Source organism: Glossina fuscipes, unplaced genomic scaffold, assembly GCF_014805625.2.
Source record: "Glossina fuscipes isolate IAEA_lab_2018 unplaced genomic scaffold, Yale_Gfus_2 257, whole genome shotgun sequence".
NCBI lineage: Eukaryota > Metazoa > Arthropoda > Insecta > Diptera > Glossinidae > Glossina > Glossina fuscipes.
In genome coordinates, this window is record NW_023998600.1 from 187,085 (window position 1) to 206,039 (window position 18,955).

Genomic DNA, 18,955 nt, shown 5'->3' on the forward strand with positions numbered 1-18,955 from the left:
GTATGGAACAATTTCATGGTGTAGGAAATCTTAGCTCGATGGAACAAATGATTTTGGACAAACAAAGAAAATTTAGATCCTCAAGCTATAAAATCAAGTATGGCCGATGGCTGCATGAAACAACAGAAGCACAATAATAGCATTGAAGTACGTCTGCCACTCAGTCGAATTGAAGTGGACGCAGCAAGTAAACATAGTATTCATAACGGAAATTGGAAACCAATTTTAAATAATCATGAGAGCGAAGACCGTACTTAATTATCAGCTAATTTGCATCCTCCATTGCTCTTCTGTCATCAGCATTTTTTTAAACAAAATAATTATTTTATAATTTTATTGTTTTACGTTTTAAAAAATACAATGAGATATGGAGATTGAAAAGGCGTCGCATACTGGATCTTCCATTTAGTAATTAAGTCATTTCTGTTCCTTAAACTTTTTTAATGCATTCTCTAAGCTTATATTGTATTACTTTTCATTTTTGTTCAAGCATCATGTCCTACTATATTTTATTGTTTCCATTGGGATTCTGTAATGTTTTTCTCATCATTTACTTGCTCTATTTTTGGATATGGTGTAAAATTAAATATGTAATAAAAAAAAAAAAAGGTTTAAAAATCAAACTAACTTTTTGTTCTTTAACTTGGGTGCAATTACTTTAGAAATTAAAAAAAATTCCTAGTTTTGATTTCAAAATTTGTACGCTTCTATTATATAGAAGAGAATTATAAGCGATATCCGCAGATGCGTAGACGGTTAAACAAATAAACAGCATCTGTGTACTTATTGCTTTTTGTTGTCGTAATTTAAGTAGATGGTTTAAGAAGTTACAGAAATTGAAAAGAACAAGAAAGCCGGCAATAAATGCAATACCAACAACAAGAGCAACGGCAACAGCAATAACAACACCTTTCTCCCCTCTAATGAAAGCAATGAGACTTTATTAAGGAAATGGCGTAACGAAAAATGTTACGAACAATTATCAGAGAAAAGTTAAAAGCATCTTGAGGCGAAACCTGAGCGCCTTCAATTTTTCATTAAATTTTTTTCCTTATCATCATAGTATCGATCGAATAAAAAAAAATCTAATATTTAATAAAACTTTTTATATGGACCAAATTTTTAACGTCATTACGAATACCAAATTTTTTCATTTGACCAGAAATTGTGTGTAGGCGAACAATGACAGACTCTTTACGTAATAGATGGAGCATTGTAAGGATAATGACTTTAATTGAGCTCATAATAAAACACAAACTAATTACTTTTCCTACGAAATGCAATGCGTTCAAATTATAAATGTTAACAAAACATTTGCCTTCCAATACCAGTTTGCAGCATAATGCATGCGTTGCGCAAGAAGGGCATTAAAGACTTTATAAAGTAGGTATATTCTCGACAATCACTTTACTCCAAATTTGTTGAACCACATGCGCTTCACCTTTTCAAAATTGGGAAAAATAAATTAATACCTAACATATGAGCTCGTGATTTAAAATCAAAAGTTAGCAATCTTTAATAGGATCACTTATTCGCCTTAAAAATTGAAATAAACTCAAAAGAGGAAAACTTATGTATGATTCGTGCCGGAGGTGAGCATGAAGTTTTAATCCGTATGTCCTAAAAGCTATGCATAGAAATGAGTCGTTTACGCACCCTGACAAGTGCGCAATGGTAACCGAAGATTGGCTTTAAAGGGAATATAATGTTTTTAATGGTTACACTCAGCACCCATGAATCAGAGAAATATTAGTTTTCTCCTTTCGTTAGAAAAAACCTACACAAATTCAAGAGGTTCGTTCATTAAAGCAATTATGTTCTTGAGTAATATGAAGGCATTTAGCTAAATCTGACTATTTTCAGATTTTAACAGCGATATAGATCGCTGTGCTGAGAAAGTCATAATGAGAAAGTAACTCTAGATTGTAGAAGTTCATAATTAGCCTTAAAAACAGTTTGCATATTTCGTAATATATTTAAAGAAGTAAGAATGCTGCGGTCGGGTACGGCCGATCATTAGATATCCTACACAACTTTGCTTAATTAATAACAAAACGCAGATTATATATTATTTTTATGTAAATTTTCATGAAAAACTTCATATTGAAGGATACCCAAAAGTCGACGTAACCTAAGATTAAAATCCTTTGCCATTCATTTAGATCCGTTTGACGGTACGTCCATTTCCTTCCTTTCATTTTCCTCTGACCAGGGGAATAAACTTAATCAGGCCTCTCTTACAGGTCCATAAGTTATGCAAAGAGACAGGTTTTTCCATACGTCTCCAGAGGTTCAAAGTTTATTTTTTTACTAGTGCAAAGCAAAAGAAGAAATTGTTTGCACGTCGTCGATGACGAGGAGGAATCGCAAGGCGTTGTTCTCTTTTAAATCGAATTTGTTTATATACTTTTATTCTTCTATACATCAAATTTTAAATGAATTATTGCATATATAATTAATGTTGAGATTTCTTTAGGCGTATAAATGTAAAATAGGGATTTTAAAATTTACTAGTGTTACACAAAATAGCAGATTTTGACATGGATGCTCGTAGGCCTCCTAAAAAAAAAAGAAGAAGAAAATTCGCTCTTTATATTACTAAGTTTAGCGGCTATTTAGAGATGTATTTCTCCAATATACAAGAAGAAGGCGATCTATTCGCGGGCTTAGGAAGGGAACTAAATAAAATCTCGCTTGTTTAAAACAAAAAAAAACATACCATAACAAATTTCAATTGCCGATTACAAATCTTTCCATGCTTTCAAATTCAACAACAAATAGACGAATAGACAGAAATATTTTTCACCCAAATTTTCGATGCTTTAAAAGTGTTAACCTATGCAACATATCTTTATCCCTAAGTGGCGAGTTAAGGAAAGCAACATAACAATATACAACAACAACAACGATAAGAACAACTAACTCATATGTAAATGTAAGCTTAAGATGTAAGCATTCATGAAAGTTGATGCACATGATGATGATGATGATGATGATGATGATGATGATGTTGCAACTTTCTTCGCTTCCTGTTGCTTTTAAACATGCATGCATGCATGCATACATACTATTGTTATATGTTCGTCTAAGGAGTATATGTATATGCGATGCATGGAATTGTGTTTTAATGGAAAATGATTGCTTAGGGCAGCTTTTGACTTTAATGACTTTTAGCTTAAAAGCCATAATTAAGAATTTTTTAAATGAAGAAAATGAAGAAGAAAAAAAAAAAGACAAACAGTATGTATAGAATTTATATTTTTATATTATTTATATTTATCTCACTTGCCTTTTTTCATTGTGTGTGCGTGTTTTAGAATAAATTTCCGTAAATTCTGTAAATAAATTTTGTGGTACATATTGGTTTTTGCGCTTTTTTTTTTCTTTTTTTTATTTATTTTTTTTTTTTTTGTGCTCTAAAGTTTTATGTGGTTTTTAATTGCTAAACAAATAAAGTATTTAATAAACTCAGTGTAAACGAAAAGTTTAACATATGTAAGCATGAACAACTTTTAAATGCAACTTTTTATGCATAAATAATGTATATAAGTTATTTAAAAATTTTTAAATAAACCATTTATTCTGATAGCTTTACAAGAGTAGACATTAAATTTTGTTAAATACAGAAAAAAACAAGAATGAAAAAGAAAAAATTTACCATAAATTGTTTAAATTATTTGCAATTTTTGGTTTATATATACATTTTATATACGTAAGTATTTGCATAGCGATAGATATCAAGTTTGGTCAAGTTGAAGGTGAAGTCTTTGCTTCTACTAGAGGTGCGCATTTTCTTGATGTCTATCCCTAAGCCACACACAATGAAGCTGTTTTTTTTTTTTTTTTTTTTTGTTTCTTTTTTTATTTTCTTTCCACTGTCTAAGCCCTTGCTTTGTATACATGTAAACAATAAATATAATTAATGAAAATTTAACACGCAAACCACAAGGCGACTATGAAAACTTAACTTTTATACACATTAAAGCATATTTACTGTATTTGTTAGTGGTCTGGTTGGTGGTTTGAATAGTTGTGTTGTATAAGACTGATTGTGTAGTAAAACTTTATAGAAAAAATTGAAAAAAAAAGAGACGAAAAGAAAAAAGAATATTCACTCTGGGTAGAACTAAACATATAAAGCTTTTTTTTATTCTTTTTTTTTTTCTTTTTTGTTTTCTGTCGTGTTTCTCTTTTCTCCTATTTTTTCTGTTCTCACCTACCCAAAGGATTAGTTAGTCGTTAGAAGTTTTAGCTTAAGAAGTTAGTGAACTTTCCTTTAAAATATGCCTTCAACTTTGGCAAAAGTTATGTAAATTTATGCTATACACTTACACTATTACAAACACACCTATAAATATAAGAAACAAATTTTGTTACTTTATATATACCTAAACGGATGTGTGTGTGTATGTGTGTTGATAAGTTTGTACGTATTTATGTATATTTGAATTTGTGTAAGTGTATGTATATGTAAAATCATTCGTGCTGAAATTTCTTTTGAGCAAATTTCTCAGCTCATTTATATTTACTTGAGTGCCCTTAAAAAAATAAATATCAAAATCAAAATAAAAATAAAAAAAATAAAAAAATGAAGCCGCAACGAACTTCGTCCTCACCATTGCAACCAACGAAACCACTATGGAAGCAACCACAATTAATCAATCAGCTCAGATCGATGGTAAATGCTTTTCTACCCTAGCGGTTAGCAGTTTGAATAAGGGGACCAAAGAGATTTTAAAAGCTTTTGATGTTGACTGCCTATCACGGCAAACACACATGTTGCATATATACGTACATGTAACGACAGCCATTGTTTTACCTGAATTAACCTCGTTTATTTAACACACACACACACACACAAATGCTTTACTTTTGTTTGCCCGCCTTCTCTTTTTCCTACAATTAAATTTCCTTTTTTCATTTTCCCGCATTCACTAAAGTCGATTGGTATACTGGAGTCTTTCACACCGTTTGCGACATCAACAATAATTAATTGAAAATTTCTCAAATAAAAGTAAATATTGACTAAGTGACTTTTTCGTTAGTTCTATTTATCTATCTGTTCTGAACCTTTACAAGATAATTCAAATTGAATACAAAAGTTGAATATCGCAACAAAGTTTTCCTTTTCTTTTTTTTTTTTTGTCTTTTATGGAAATCGAAGATCTCTAATCCTTTACATAAATTTAAATTGTGAAAACCGCTATGGAGATAAAATAGGCAATGCTAGGGTTAAGTTTCTTAACGTATCCAGTTACCTTACAATACAAGTCAAAGTAAATCTGTTTTTGCGTTTGTATGGCTGCATCTTACGCCTCACAAAGCACATATATTTTTGATCAGCCGATAAATCATATTTCTCAACCCTTTCACCCATACACACATTTATTAAATATCAGTCTTTCTCCATTCTCCGTCCTCTTATCCATTTTCTGTTCTGTGGCAGATGCGAAATTACAAACCTTGAAGGCCGGATTCATAATAAGCAAGACGCACTATCCTGAAATTCAAAGTAAACATTGCACTGGAGTTTTTTAAAAATGTGGCGTAAAATTAGTCCTCGTCAACCAAATGAAATTTCCACAATTAGTAAAAACGTTTATAAGCTCGGAGTGGTGGGTAGCCAACTGGGCGTTCACTTTTGTTCGCAATAATTTTCTTGATGATCGATACAGTTTTGCTTATCATCAGATATTTCATTACATGCATTAAGTATCTCTTAAAATTGCTGTCCATCAGGCAATTGCGTCAATTCGCTTTAATGTTGTTCGTGGTTGAAGTGCTTTTATTACTATTGCTCTAAGCAAGCGAGACAATCACAAGAAAATACTTATATACAACTTGAAAAGAAAAAAAAAAAAAAACGCAAAATTCGAACAGCAAACAATACTACAAACTATGCCGCCATCCTTTCCCATCGATTTTCCAGGCATTAGTCTTTATGATTAACACTGACATCAATCGCTCTCTTATTGCTTCTCTAAGCAAAGTTTGCGCTTCCTGAGTAATCTTTAAAAGAGAAATTATCCTTTCGCCATTGAATTAATATTTTACGAGAAAGTTGAGCTAGCTACGCATAACAATTTCAATAAACCTAATGAAAGTTTCTCAAGCATCGCAACTTAATTTCTCTATCGATTATCCGGCAATACGTGATCTTTCTTGAGCGATCGTAGAATTATGGTCGATGTTATTCACGTGGATGTTTAATTATTAGTGAATTTAACGGTGAATATTGACTATTTACTAGTCACCGTAACGCCTGGGAATACTGAATATGCACGACTAGGATCTAGAATGATTTTTCATTTTTTTTTTAAACTCAAAACCGATTTTCATTGTTTGGATCTTAAGAAAGTTTCGTTTACGTAACAATTAATCTCGAACGGTTTCTTTAATTTCGTTGTTTATGTTAAGGTAAATTTGTTTGCATTAATTCTTATAAAAAATCGTAAAAAATTATTGTAAGAATTTGTTTACGAATCAAGTCAATTTTTTACTAAGAGAAGATTTTCACTAGAAGAAAATCTATTACTGGACGAAAAGCATTAGTGTAGGAAAAATTTCTAAAAGGTACCAAAAGTTACAATCACGTCGAAAGTAATGGAATTGCTACATCCGGATAAATCAGGCGGCCCCTTAGTATATTTCTACGTTACTTTACACTTATACTCCCCATCAGGGCTGGCCAGGGTTTCATTTCTTTTGCTAGAATTTATTTAGTAAAACATCATATAACAATGTTTAATAAAATTAGACTAAAGACCATTTAAAGACCATTGTGATAGGCATCTAAAATTCGTTTTAAATCTTTTTTAATAGTAAAATAGTTCTTTGGCATTGTTCTCTTTTACTCTGTGGAACAGAAATTTCATTATACAAAGCAAATTACGTTTTTGATAAGTTTAATAGATATATGTATATATATATATATATATACATGTGCACATGTATTGAAATGCTTGCTTATTTGTACACACACGTGAAAGTAGTTTTCAAACTTATTCGCCTGATTAAGCATCAGACGAGCAGTTACTTATCGAGTAGTTCTTGGTGATTAACTATTCTGCCTTTCGACAAATAGTTTAGTTGAATTGAATTAAATTAATCAATTTTATATACTATTGATTAATTACAGAAAATTTGTAAAAATAATAAGTTTATATTAATTTGATGAAAACAATAGATTGTTCCGTCTCAAATCGACTGAGAAAGCACAGAGTTTCAAAGAGAAAGCGATTCTCGACTTTTGATGATATTGGCGAACACATTACATACATAAATTTTCTAAAGTTAGATAAAACCATTAAGGCTGGTCGTTGGCTGGTTGCAAAAAATATTCCATTTGAACTGTACCTTGTTCGTGAGATGGGCAGAATGAATCTCAGATCAACCGAATAATCGAAAGAAAAACCCAAAGGAGAAGGAAATTTGAAAATGGTTAAGCATTATTTTGACTTTCTTCGGACATTAATTTGAGCAAAGTCGAACATCATGAACTTAACGCACTTTCTTTATTTGCAAAATAATATTTTGGTCGCTAATTGATTTGCCTATAATTGCGCTATGCATGTATTTTGATCAGCCACATCTATTGCTGGAGATGATAAAAGTAAAACGAATTGTTAATATGCACAACGGGTAGTTACGATGATTTTGACTTTTTTCTACATAAAATAATCATCATTCCATTTAGTATTATTGAGTTATTCAGCTGATCATGAAATCCTCAAAACTACATTTTCGACATTCATCATGTTTTCTCGTTGATTTAAATAAATTTGCTGTCGAAGTCCATCAAATCCTTTCGGAAGCTTATGGTGATGGTGCTCTATCATATCCCAATTGTCAGTTTTGGCTTCAAAAATGGTGATTTTGATGTTCATGACAAAGAACGGCCTGGAAGACCAAACAAGTTCAACGACAGTAAATTGCAGGGGTTATTGGACGAAGTGTCGCTGTGCATTTGATGGGATTAGCAAGGTGTGGTGTATTACGAGCTGTTACTGAAGATATCTACCGACGTGAGTTAAACAAATTGGACGAGGTATTGTTGCAAAAAAGACCAGCTATAGTGGTTAACAGACGCAAAATTGTCTTCTTGCATGACAACGTTTGGCCACATATTGCAACAGTTGGCAAAGATAAGTTGTTGCAGATGGAATGGGAAGTTCTACCGCATCCAGCGTACTCATCAGACATAACGCCTTCTCAATACCACTTATTTAGATCGATGAAGCATGGCTGCGCTGCAAGCGGTTTTGAAATATTGATGAAGTGCGAAAATGGATCGATGATTAGATCGCTGCCAAACCAATACACGACATCGCCATGTTGCCAGAAAAATGGAAAATACTGATGAAAAATAATTTGACTAATATATATAGTAACAATTGTTCCCAGCAAATGCCTTTTCCAAGCTTTTGACATGTTGTTGTCAAAAGCGTACAAACATGGCATCCAGTTCGAACGGGAATGCCTTACGGACAAATGGTCATAGAAAATAGTAAAATCAACATAGTCAGTAGTAAAGTCTTCTAATATCTACTACCTCATACAACTTCGCTTTTCTGTCTTCCAAACAAGGTTCAATGTTTTCTGGAACAATTGTCGAAATAGAGCGACAAAGGTCATCGTCGTCTTTAACCGCTTTTGTACCATTTATCTCAATCCAAATACCCTTTGGTAAGCCATTGTTTTACTTGAACGGTATTTCTTCCCCTTAAAGGCAATGAAGCTATCGACACACGAAAAAGTTTTCTGTTATTTTAAAAATTGCACCAGTAGCGGTACTAAAGTAGCTGCACATTTCGTTTGAACATTGGTACTATCTAACAATCTTATGGAATCATCATCACCGCCATGTGACTTATAAAGTTCCCATTACGTCATGCAGAATACGACAATTTATTATATATGATATTTAGTACGATTTATACGCATATATTAGTTTGGGGAAAAAGAAATCCATTATTTTTTCGGTAGATGGCTGCACTGATAGATTTCTCGTAAAGTATCGATCAAACAATTTCAGATTTATGCTCGTTGGAAAGGTGACATTTCGCAGTAAAAAAAATTCTTTTGCTGTTTTTTGTTTGGTGCATTCAGTTGTGAGTTACAGCGTGTTAAAAATGGAAGTGAACAAAGAGAAAATTCGGTACATTTTACAGTTTTTCTTTGACAAAGGCGAAAATGCAAGCGAGGCGGCTAAAATTGTGAATGGTGTTTATGGTTCCGATACTGTAACAGCCAATTATGTGCAATTTTGGTTTCGTAGATTCCGTTCAGGAATTTTTGATGTTAAAAATGCACCTCGCACAGGTAGGTCGGTCGTCAAATATGTCGATAAAATCGGAGAAATGATCGAAGTTTACCGGCATGTTAGCAGTCGTAACATCGCCCAGGAGCAAAAAATCGACCATAAAACAGTTTTAAACCATTTACACCAAGCTGGATTCAAAAAGAAGCTCGATGTTTGGGTGCCACACCAATTAACAGAAAAAAACATGATGGATCGAATATCCATCTGCGAAGCCTTGGCCAAACGGAATGAGATAGACCCATTTCTTAAACGGATGGTGACTGGAGATGAGAAATGGATCACACACAATAACCCTGTGCGAAAACGATCGTGGTCAAAGAGCGGTGAAGCACCTCAAACGGTGGTCAAACCAGGACTAACGGTCAGGAAGGTTTTGCTATGCATTTGGTGGGACTGGAAGGGGATTATTTATTATGAGTTTCTTCGATATGACCAAACCCTAAATTCTAATCTCTACTGTCGACAACTGGACCGCTTGAAGATAGCGATTGACCAGAAACGGCCAGAATTGGCCAACAGGAGAGGTGTCGTGTTCCACCAGGACAACGCTAGGCCACACACATCTACAGTGACTCGCCAGAAACTTCGGGAGCTTGGTTGGGAAGTTTTAATGCATCTGCCATACAGTCCGGACTTGGCACCAAGCGATTATCATCTTTTTCTTGCATTGCAAAATTTCTTTAATGATAAAAACTTGGAATCTAGGGAGGATTGTGAAAATCGACTACTAGAGTTTTTTGCAAATAGAGACCAGGACTTCTATGAGAGAGGCATTTTGAAGTTACCTTTAAAATGGCAACAAATCGTACAACAAAACGGTGCATATTTGACCCAAATCGGACAATCCGAAGCATGTTAAATAAAATCCTGAAGTTCATGGATTTCTTTTTCCCCAAACTAATATATAACACATAAAAATACAAAATCGTTTTAATGGAATTTATAGCATTTTTCCGAGTATAATTAAAACCAGGCTACCAATAATTATTAAATAATTGTTTAAAAAACAAAAATTAACAACTATAGAAACTATATTTGCTACGAGATAAATTTTGAATGCATTCGTCTCACTAAAGTGTGGAATGCGTATTATATTTCGTTTGTCGGCAAAATCATTATTATTAAAGTATTGTTCACGCATTGTGATTAATTTCATCATGTATGATAATCAACAGGAATTATGTCGCCTATAACAACTAAAAATGCATGTATTACGTATTCATATATATATATATATATATATATATATAGAAATATTCACTTGAACATAATGCGATTTTCTTCACTAATTCAACAATTCACACTTTGCGTCACGTATGGTATTAAGGCAATATTAAGTTTATACGGATGTGTGCAATACTCAGAAGGACTTGAAACACATTTTATTATATCCGTTGATTCAGAACTCTCTGAATCGATCTAAGCTTGCTTGTCCGTCTGTCCTTTTTGTTTTCTTGCGTTTTTCCTTTGACGAAAATTAAGTCACTGACGTGCCTTGGCCCAATGACAAACGCTATTAAGAATGGTTCAGATGAGACCACTTTTCCGAAGACTTGCCACATAACCCCTTATTTTGAAAGATCATCATATCAATGACAGCAGTATGGTGTAGAGTATTTATTAGTGGTCCGTATCAAAATCATATTTGCTATGACCGTGAATTTGGCAATGGAAGCATAATAAAATTTGGATCTTCGTTTCAAAATTTGTTCAATTTTTTATCTAGTATTGACAGACCAACACCAAGTTGAACTGGAGGATGGGTCAGATATGCACTGACAGCAAATAGGAAAGCACTTCGAAAACCATATATTCCTGGTCACTATAATCTTCTCGCTCATTTGAGTCATGTTTTTGGCCAACATTCGGTTCTGCAGCTCTGCCCTATGAATTTCACAAGATAAACTCGAGCAAGTGTATTTGAAGATCAAAGCCAAACTTGAAAAAAGGTGCTCTTCATTGATTTAACACTACACAGACTAAAAGGCTTGCAATTATCGATCTAACAAGACTCAGAAGCGACTACTTACATAGGCCCTGTAAAAATTTAAATAGTAAGTAAGCTTTCAACATCACATCACAATTTTCAAAACGTCAAAAACTATAATGAGACAAAGGTAGATAGATTTTACGAAAACCTTTCTGGTCGTTAAGAAGAGAACACATTGATGTGCCTTAATCGTTTGTTAGTTAAGGATTTAGCTGTCCTTTTTAGACCTACAGCAGAACGTAGATTAACTTTATTCAAGGTTTATATTACACTAAGGGAGATTGGCGGTATTTACTCTGGTTTTGTTAGAAAAATCAGTGTCCATTTGCTGTAGTTCTGTAAGTCATTCAACGAACTATAATCGCTGTGCGTGATCAATAGGCTTCAGACTTGAGCCAAATGAAGCTTTGTAGACTTCGTGAAGTTGCAAATCTCTCGTGGGAATATGCTGAATAGAGAACATTTCGAAATGTCCATGTTTTGACTGCGGCATCGTATGATATTAAACTCCCTAGACTTTCCGCAGCACTCTCTCGATCTGCTTCGGCATTTTATACTGAAGCATTTCCGCGGCACTTAAGATCGCTAACCGATTCTGTCTTCCTAAACCTTTCAATTAATTTCCTTTTCATAGTTTTTTTTTTTTTATTCATTGATTTTTTTTTTTTTTTTTGAAGAAAATGAAGAAAGAGCCAAAGAGTTATCGCAGCCTAGTGCGCTTGTACCCAATCGGTAAAGTTTACGCCTATGCCGACTCTGCATTCATTATAACTGCGTCCATGTACAGTCAAACCGCCCTGAAATTTGAAGCAACTTGGTAGATGAGATCCTTATCTATTTGGTTATTCGGTTCGATCACTATCCCGCAATGTCTTATGTGAATTCCCGAACACATTGTACAATTGTGTATATACGGTTTTCATTTTCTACAGGTTCCGACAAAACGCTGTCTAGAAATATGATTTAATATATATATGCAATCGATATGAAGAGTGACTGACTGATGTGATGTGGTGGACCCATGCCGAGCGTAATTTCATTTTTTTAACATATTGTTCATATGCTTTTTCTTTCGTTCTTTTTCTCGATATAATGTGAAAAATTTAGGAATCATATAACCCATTGTTAAATTCAATCTATCTAAAATACCTATTTTATAGAATTCAAAATAGCTATTAATAATGAGCAGTATCATCATTGTAAGTGGAAGCAGATTCGTCTCGATTCATCATAAAATATTTTTCCTGTTTTAATTAATTATATAACACTTTTAATGCAAAACAAATGGAAATATTCTGTCAATTAATTTTAACTTTTCTGCTTTTCCGTATTATGTTTGAGAGAAAATCTTTGCTTTGAATAAATTGCATATCTTTATAATGAAATGTTTATCAGTATTCTCGTTTTAATACTGTCTACTAAATCGATTTACACGTTCAATGAACCCAATTTATTAAATGAGAATACGACGAAGTTACAATTGACCCGCACAAACACTTATAAAACAAACACATTAACAGTAACCCATAAGCTATTGATCTCGTACATATAAACACATTTATTATACAGATGGATACCCATCTCAAAGCAAACATACGGAACTACCCTTTTACTGCAATGATAAACGAATAGAAAACGAATCTTGTCCCTAACACTACTGTTATTGTAATCCTGTAATAAATAGTTTATATAAAGATATATATATATATACACATATATATGAGGAGTCCGGCATGCACGCTTAGATAGAGAAGGAAATTGAAAATAAAATTTGTTTAACTGCGCACACAAACTGAGCGAACAAATAAGCAAAAAACAAAGAAGAAAAAAAACATAGATGGAAAAGTTTGATGATGGATCTCAAAAGCCATATGTGTGAGTCATTTGACACTATCCTCCCCATAAAGAATTATGAGTCATTTTAACGAGGAAACATAGAATTTATACTGTTCAGCATGGATTGTTTTGCTCAAATGAAAAAATAATTGAAATGAAAATAAACTTTCAATTTTTTATTTTTATTCATTTTTTTTTTTTCCGTTTTCTATACTTTGAATGCACATTTAAACCATGTGGAATACATATCTAATGGCCAGGATATGTGTCTCTCTACGTTATGCTGAATTATTAAAACAGGAAGGGTTACATTCATATCCATGTAGATATTCATATGCATATATATATATATATGTGTAAGGAAACGGAAAGTTTTTTGTTCTTTTGCTTTTATACATATACATATGTAAATGCAAATGTGGATGAATATGGGCTTTTTTCTTTTTTTTTGTTTTTATTGATGTTTAGTTGGAAATTTTAAAATTCAAGCAAGAAGCTAAAGGGAGTTGCCAAGACAACCAATTGGTTAAGTAAACAATTGTCAGGACAATAACACAAGCAAAAAAATAAATAAATAAGTAAGTAAACAGAGGGGCCCAATAAGGTCAAAATACATTAGGCTTAGTATTGGAAACGTATATAACAATAAATAATGGCCATCCATTTAGTTACTAACGAACCGACTTGCCGTAGTTACTGTTGCTAGTATATAATGGATTGATCTATAAAGCTTAACTAATACAAAAATAAAAGCTTTGATTATCTTCTATTTATTTGCATTCCTTTCTGATTTCTTCTCCTTCTCCTTCTTATTTTCCTTTTGCTTTTTTTTTTTTTTTTCTTTTTTACTTTTTCTACTCGTTTTATTTACTTTTTTTCTTGCCGTTCGTGCCTGCTTTTAGCTAAGTTGCGAAATAAAGAATTATAACGTTTCTCATCAGCAGCAGCGTTTTATAGTGTGAAAAAGGAAAATTTATGTTTCCATGCTTCAATTTTTCATTCTTACGTAGTTAAGATTTTTAATGCAGCGCAGCATTGCTAACAGGAGCCGTGTAGCAGCCATAAAAGCTGCTAATAAAAACTTTAATGCTAGTTTTATGTTAAGTCATATGCATAAACACATTCGCTTATATAAATATATATATATATAAATATATATTATCAACACTTTTGTTGTTGCATTTGCGTATATGGCCCCATAAACGGAAAAGATTAATATACCTATCAACCGAATGCTTATGAAAAACTCTTTAGCTCAACAGATTTTCATTTAGATTTATTCAAATTGCTTCTTTCTAATATAGCTTTTAAAAGTCTGTAGGAAAAGTTGTTTAAAACTTTATTACACGTCTTTTTTCCTTTTCATTTTTAATAAATTTTGCGAAAAAATCTATAAAAATATATTTTTAAATTGGAACGTTTAGAAAATCTCGTAAATTTCAAGCATATAATCAAAAACCACTTAAGGCGTCCTTCTGCAACATGAAATAAATGAAAACATTATAGTCGGTCAAGGTCAACCATTAAAAACGGTACACTAAATCATCTGATATTATTTCTCGTTGTTACCGTATTTCAAGTTATTGTTATAGACGAAATTTTCGATCATAAAATATTAAAAATTGGACCATTTGCCGTATAACGGCAGACTTCCCCTAGGCATAGTCTTATCTAGGACGTGCTCAAGAAATTGGCCCATCCGATCCAAATTTTTTACATAAATGTAAAATGAGGACATAATATTATTTTCCGATCTTTATCGAGAAATTCTGAAAACTGCAATATTTTTACCTCTATCTAAGTTGGTACATAGAGAGTGGTCGTAAAAATGGTCCAATCGAAATAATTTTCGATAGCATCCATCCTTGTGTCAAACCGCATCACTGCCCCAAAGTACGTCGAAATATAGAAGAGCACAAACAAGAACGGACGACCGGACGGACAACCAGACAGACCAACGGGCAGACAGTCGAACCTAAATCAATTGAAAAAGTGATACTAATGATGTATCGTATTGCATGCCGTTATCTTCCATACTTAAGAAGGTAAAATCTATTTACTTTCCCCCCTTCGAGTTATCTTTATCTCTCCAATCGAACTATAACGGTTTGTTAACAGCTGCTTGCCGGATAAAGTTAAAATAGAGCGGTTGAGTTTCTGATCAAGTACTCGTGAAGAACGGATACAGTGTGAGAAGGTGTTTTATCCAATCAGGCAAGCCGATAACCTTACATGCTAGTGCTTTAAGAGTTCAGTCTTAGAATTTATTTCTCTGGCAAAATTAATAATAATAACAATAATATCCAATCAGGAACTGTTTGTTTGGGCTGGCTTCGGGCAAACGACGCACGATTCTCCAAAACATATTTCTTGTAATAATTTGGTCAGATGAGAGAAGTTCATAGTGCACCACCCTTCGATAAACGAAGAGAAAGAAGATCTTTTCATTTTTGAACGCAACAGCGTACATGCCAAATATTCACTTTATAATTAGGTTTGCTCAAGCAATTCAACGGATTTGCCAGACTTGTCGTCGAGCGTTGCCGTTCATCGAACCCACTTTATAGAATCTCTCAGCGTATTGATACCTTTTTTTTCCCTTAATGCTCGCTTCAGTGGAATAAATTGTTACTGATGGCATTCCCTAATAATAATTGTGTTGAGGTTGAGAGCGAGGTTCATAAAATACTAAACTCAAATGACCCCATCAAATACAAAACAAAACCTTGATGTCACAAATATTTAGCTCTGGTTTCGTTATCAGTGAATTTGTGAATTCCGATATTAGTGATTAGTGATTCGTTTGGCTTGTAGCTCCATAGTTTGGATTTCGAGTTACCGTAACGTGTCCACTTTCTATCGGTCGTCACGGTTCAGGAATATTTTCCTTCGAATTAAACAAAAAAATGACGTTGTCTATAAAAGTCGTTTGTTTTTTTCATAAACAACTTAAGTTATTTGAAATTCAAAGAAACTTTATTGTGTACCCCATAGCGATTGCGTACTGTCACTTGAAACCTAAGGGTAATGCTCTGACATCGAATACCCGCAGTATTCTCCCATATGTTTTTATAGTAATTACGCTCTCTCTTGCAAACGTACAAAAACTTACTTACATACATATACATCACTTGTATATACATAGAGTTTTAAAGTTAAGCGATACCCTTCGCTATTTACTATGGCAAGCAAATGCCCAGCAACAATATCTCATGCAAACGGCGTAACAGTTTCTTTCTAAATAAATAAATCAACCCGTGTTGGATGCTTGGTGCACTTTGGCCAAATTATATCTATTGTAGGCACAGCGATATATTTACGTAAGTAATATCCAGTAAGATATGGTGCCAATCTCTTGTTGCCCTCCAGTACACATTATCTTAAATAGGAAACATATTGCCGTACTTTAGGTAAAAGTGCGATGTTCCATCAAAAATCAATGCTCTGAAAAGATGCGATTAATACCCCAATATCTTGCATAAAATTTCTATGATTCTTCACGAGATAAGGAAGGGAAGGGGGAAGATGTAATAAAAGATTAGTATAATTCTGTCCTGACCAATGGGAGAATTTGCAATAGAATACATGTAGTGGAATAACTCGATTTTCAACGTTCGGCGAACGTGAGCTAGCCCATACTATTCCAAAAGCGTTTGAGAGCGTCACCCCGCTTTCCTTCAAAACTGCCAGAAGGCCTGATCTGTCAGATCGAACCAAATTCATTCATGCTTATGATATCCAATTAAAATGATGCTTCCATTCGTTTAAAGGAAAAGAAAAAGTGATAGGAGCCGAGGTTACGTACAAAGGGGTCTCTGTTTTATCGTATAAATCTTCCTTTCGTCACCTTCGTTGAATAGTTTGGTTCATACAATATTTATGATTATTATAATTTATGCTTATTTGAAATATGACACACCTTAAAGTTGGAAAGTTATTAACACTAAACGTAAAAGAAATGCAAAAGAACAGCTAACCGAAAGGGAAGTGCAGAGTAAAAGCCAGATGTTTTTTACATCTCGTGTCGAAATGCAAATATCCTCTCACACCATTAACTATATTCATACAAGTAAATGCATACATATATATCTGCATATGTATATGCAAGTGCAAGTGCGAAGCTATGCAATGTTAATAAAATATTCCATCATAACACATTGCAACACATAACCGTCATCATCATTATCATTATCATTGTCATCATCATCATCATCATCGTCATCATCGTCAAGAGCAGCGTCATGATATTATGATTTTTATCACACTACTAGCAGACAAGTGCAAAGCGAAACAAGTTAGAGAGTCACCTGCAACCAGAAGAACTAATAAAAAATAAAAAAAAAAAAATTGGAAAAAAGAAAAAGTACCAACTTTACTTGTCTTACGCTTTTGCTGATCTTGGTTGACTTTTGTTTTTTTTTGTTTTTTTTTTTTTTTTGTTGTATTATATATGTACATATATTACATATTAAAATTCAACACACGTGGCAGTAATGGAACAAAACAAATGTAAAGAAACTAAGATAAAATGAAAAAAAAAAAGAAACTATATATAATATACATAGTATTTACAAAAATGTACTGTTCTGCTAACGAGTGTTGGTGTACAAGTAAATAAAAAGCTTTATACCTTAAAAAAGAAATGAAGTAATAAAAGAAAGCATAGCATGCTAGAAAAAAAAAGAAGGAGAGAAAACATTCCAAGTATTAAGGTAATAGGCATGAAATTATTGTTGATATTGCTTACCTATAAATAAAAGGATATTAGATTACCTATCATAAACGCAAAGAAAGAAAGTGCAAAACAAATCTAAATATAAAAATAATAACAGTAGCAAGCAAAATAAGCAAGAAAATTATATTCGACCGTGGCCGAATCCTTTATACCCATCATCGTTACCCTAAAAACGACAAAAAAAAAAGTAAAAGAACTAAATTGTCATGCTTTATAATGTGCAGTGGACGCGGCTGATTTTTCCCTCTTTTCAAAATAAAAGCTTTTGTCGCATAGGCTTATGGGAGTTGTAGCCGCGTTCTTCAAAAATTTCAGGTCGCTTCCAAATCCTTTTGCACATTTTCAGACGATGTCTTCATTTTCGCGGTAGCATGTTTACCACGAATTCTACATGGGTGGGCAGACGGACAGACGAACAAACGGACGAACCTAGATGCATTCCAAATTTGAAAGCTTTCAAGAATTTCTATACTTTGTAGTGTTTTTACACAGGTGCACAGACTGACAGACGGACATTCTTAAATCCATTCAGAATTTCATGCTGATCAAGGGTACGCATACGTTGCGGGATGCCTAAAGCCTTCCTTCTGGACGTTGCAAATCCTGAATTCTTCGATGGTGGATATAATAAAATTGTAATCATCTTGGGAAGAATATTTTCTTTAAATATTTACTTATAGGTAATTCGCTGAACTTGCTGGTTTCAGAGAGATTAAGATAAGAGCAGAGAAAAATAAATAGATTTCTTTTTAATTTTAATTTCGTTTATTGAAAAATGCTTATATTTGCGGTTTTCAGTTTCACACGCACGCGATTGTACGTCTCTCAATCTTCATGATTCACTTCGATGCGATCGGTGTTCTTCAAATTCATTCGCCCGTATGTTTAGTCATTGTCGAGTATTTCGACTTCGTGAACCAAGTTTTGATCGTTCTCCTCGCAGCATTTGCCTGTTATAATAATTTACTTGCTCAATAACAAAAAATGTTGATTTTCAAAGGAACGTTTGCAACCCCCAGGAGAAAGCTTCGAATACCCACAAAATATATTCACATTTTGGATTAGCAACAAA

At 33.2% G+C, this 18,955-nt stretch overlaps 1 protein-coding gene across 1 annotated transcript in view; it reads right to left on the reverse strand.

Annotated features, from left to right (window-relative positions):
* Window positions 1–18,955, reverse strand: part of LOC119642733 (protein tincar) — a 240,533-nt gene that overhangs the window by 147,834 nt on the left and 73,744 nt on the right. The gene's annotated exons all lie outside the window — the stretch shown is intronic.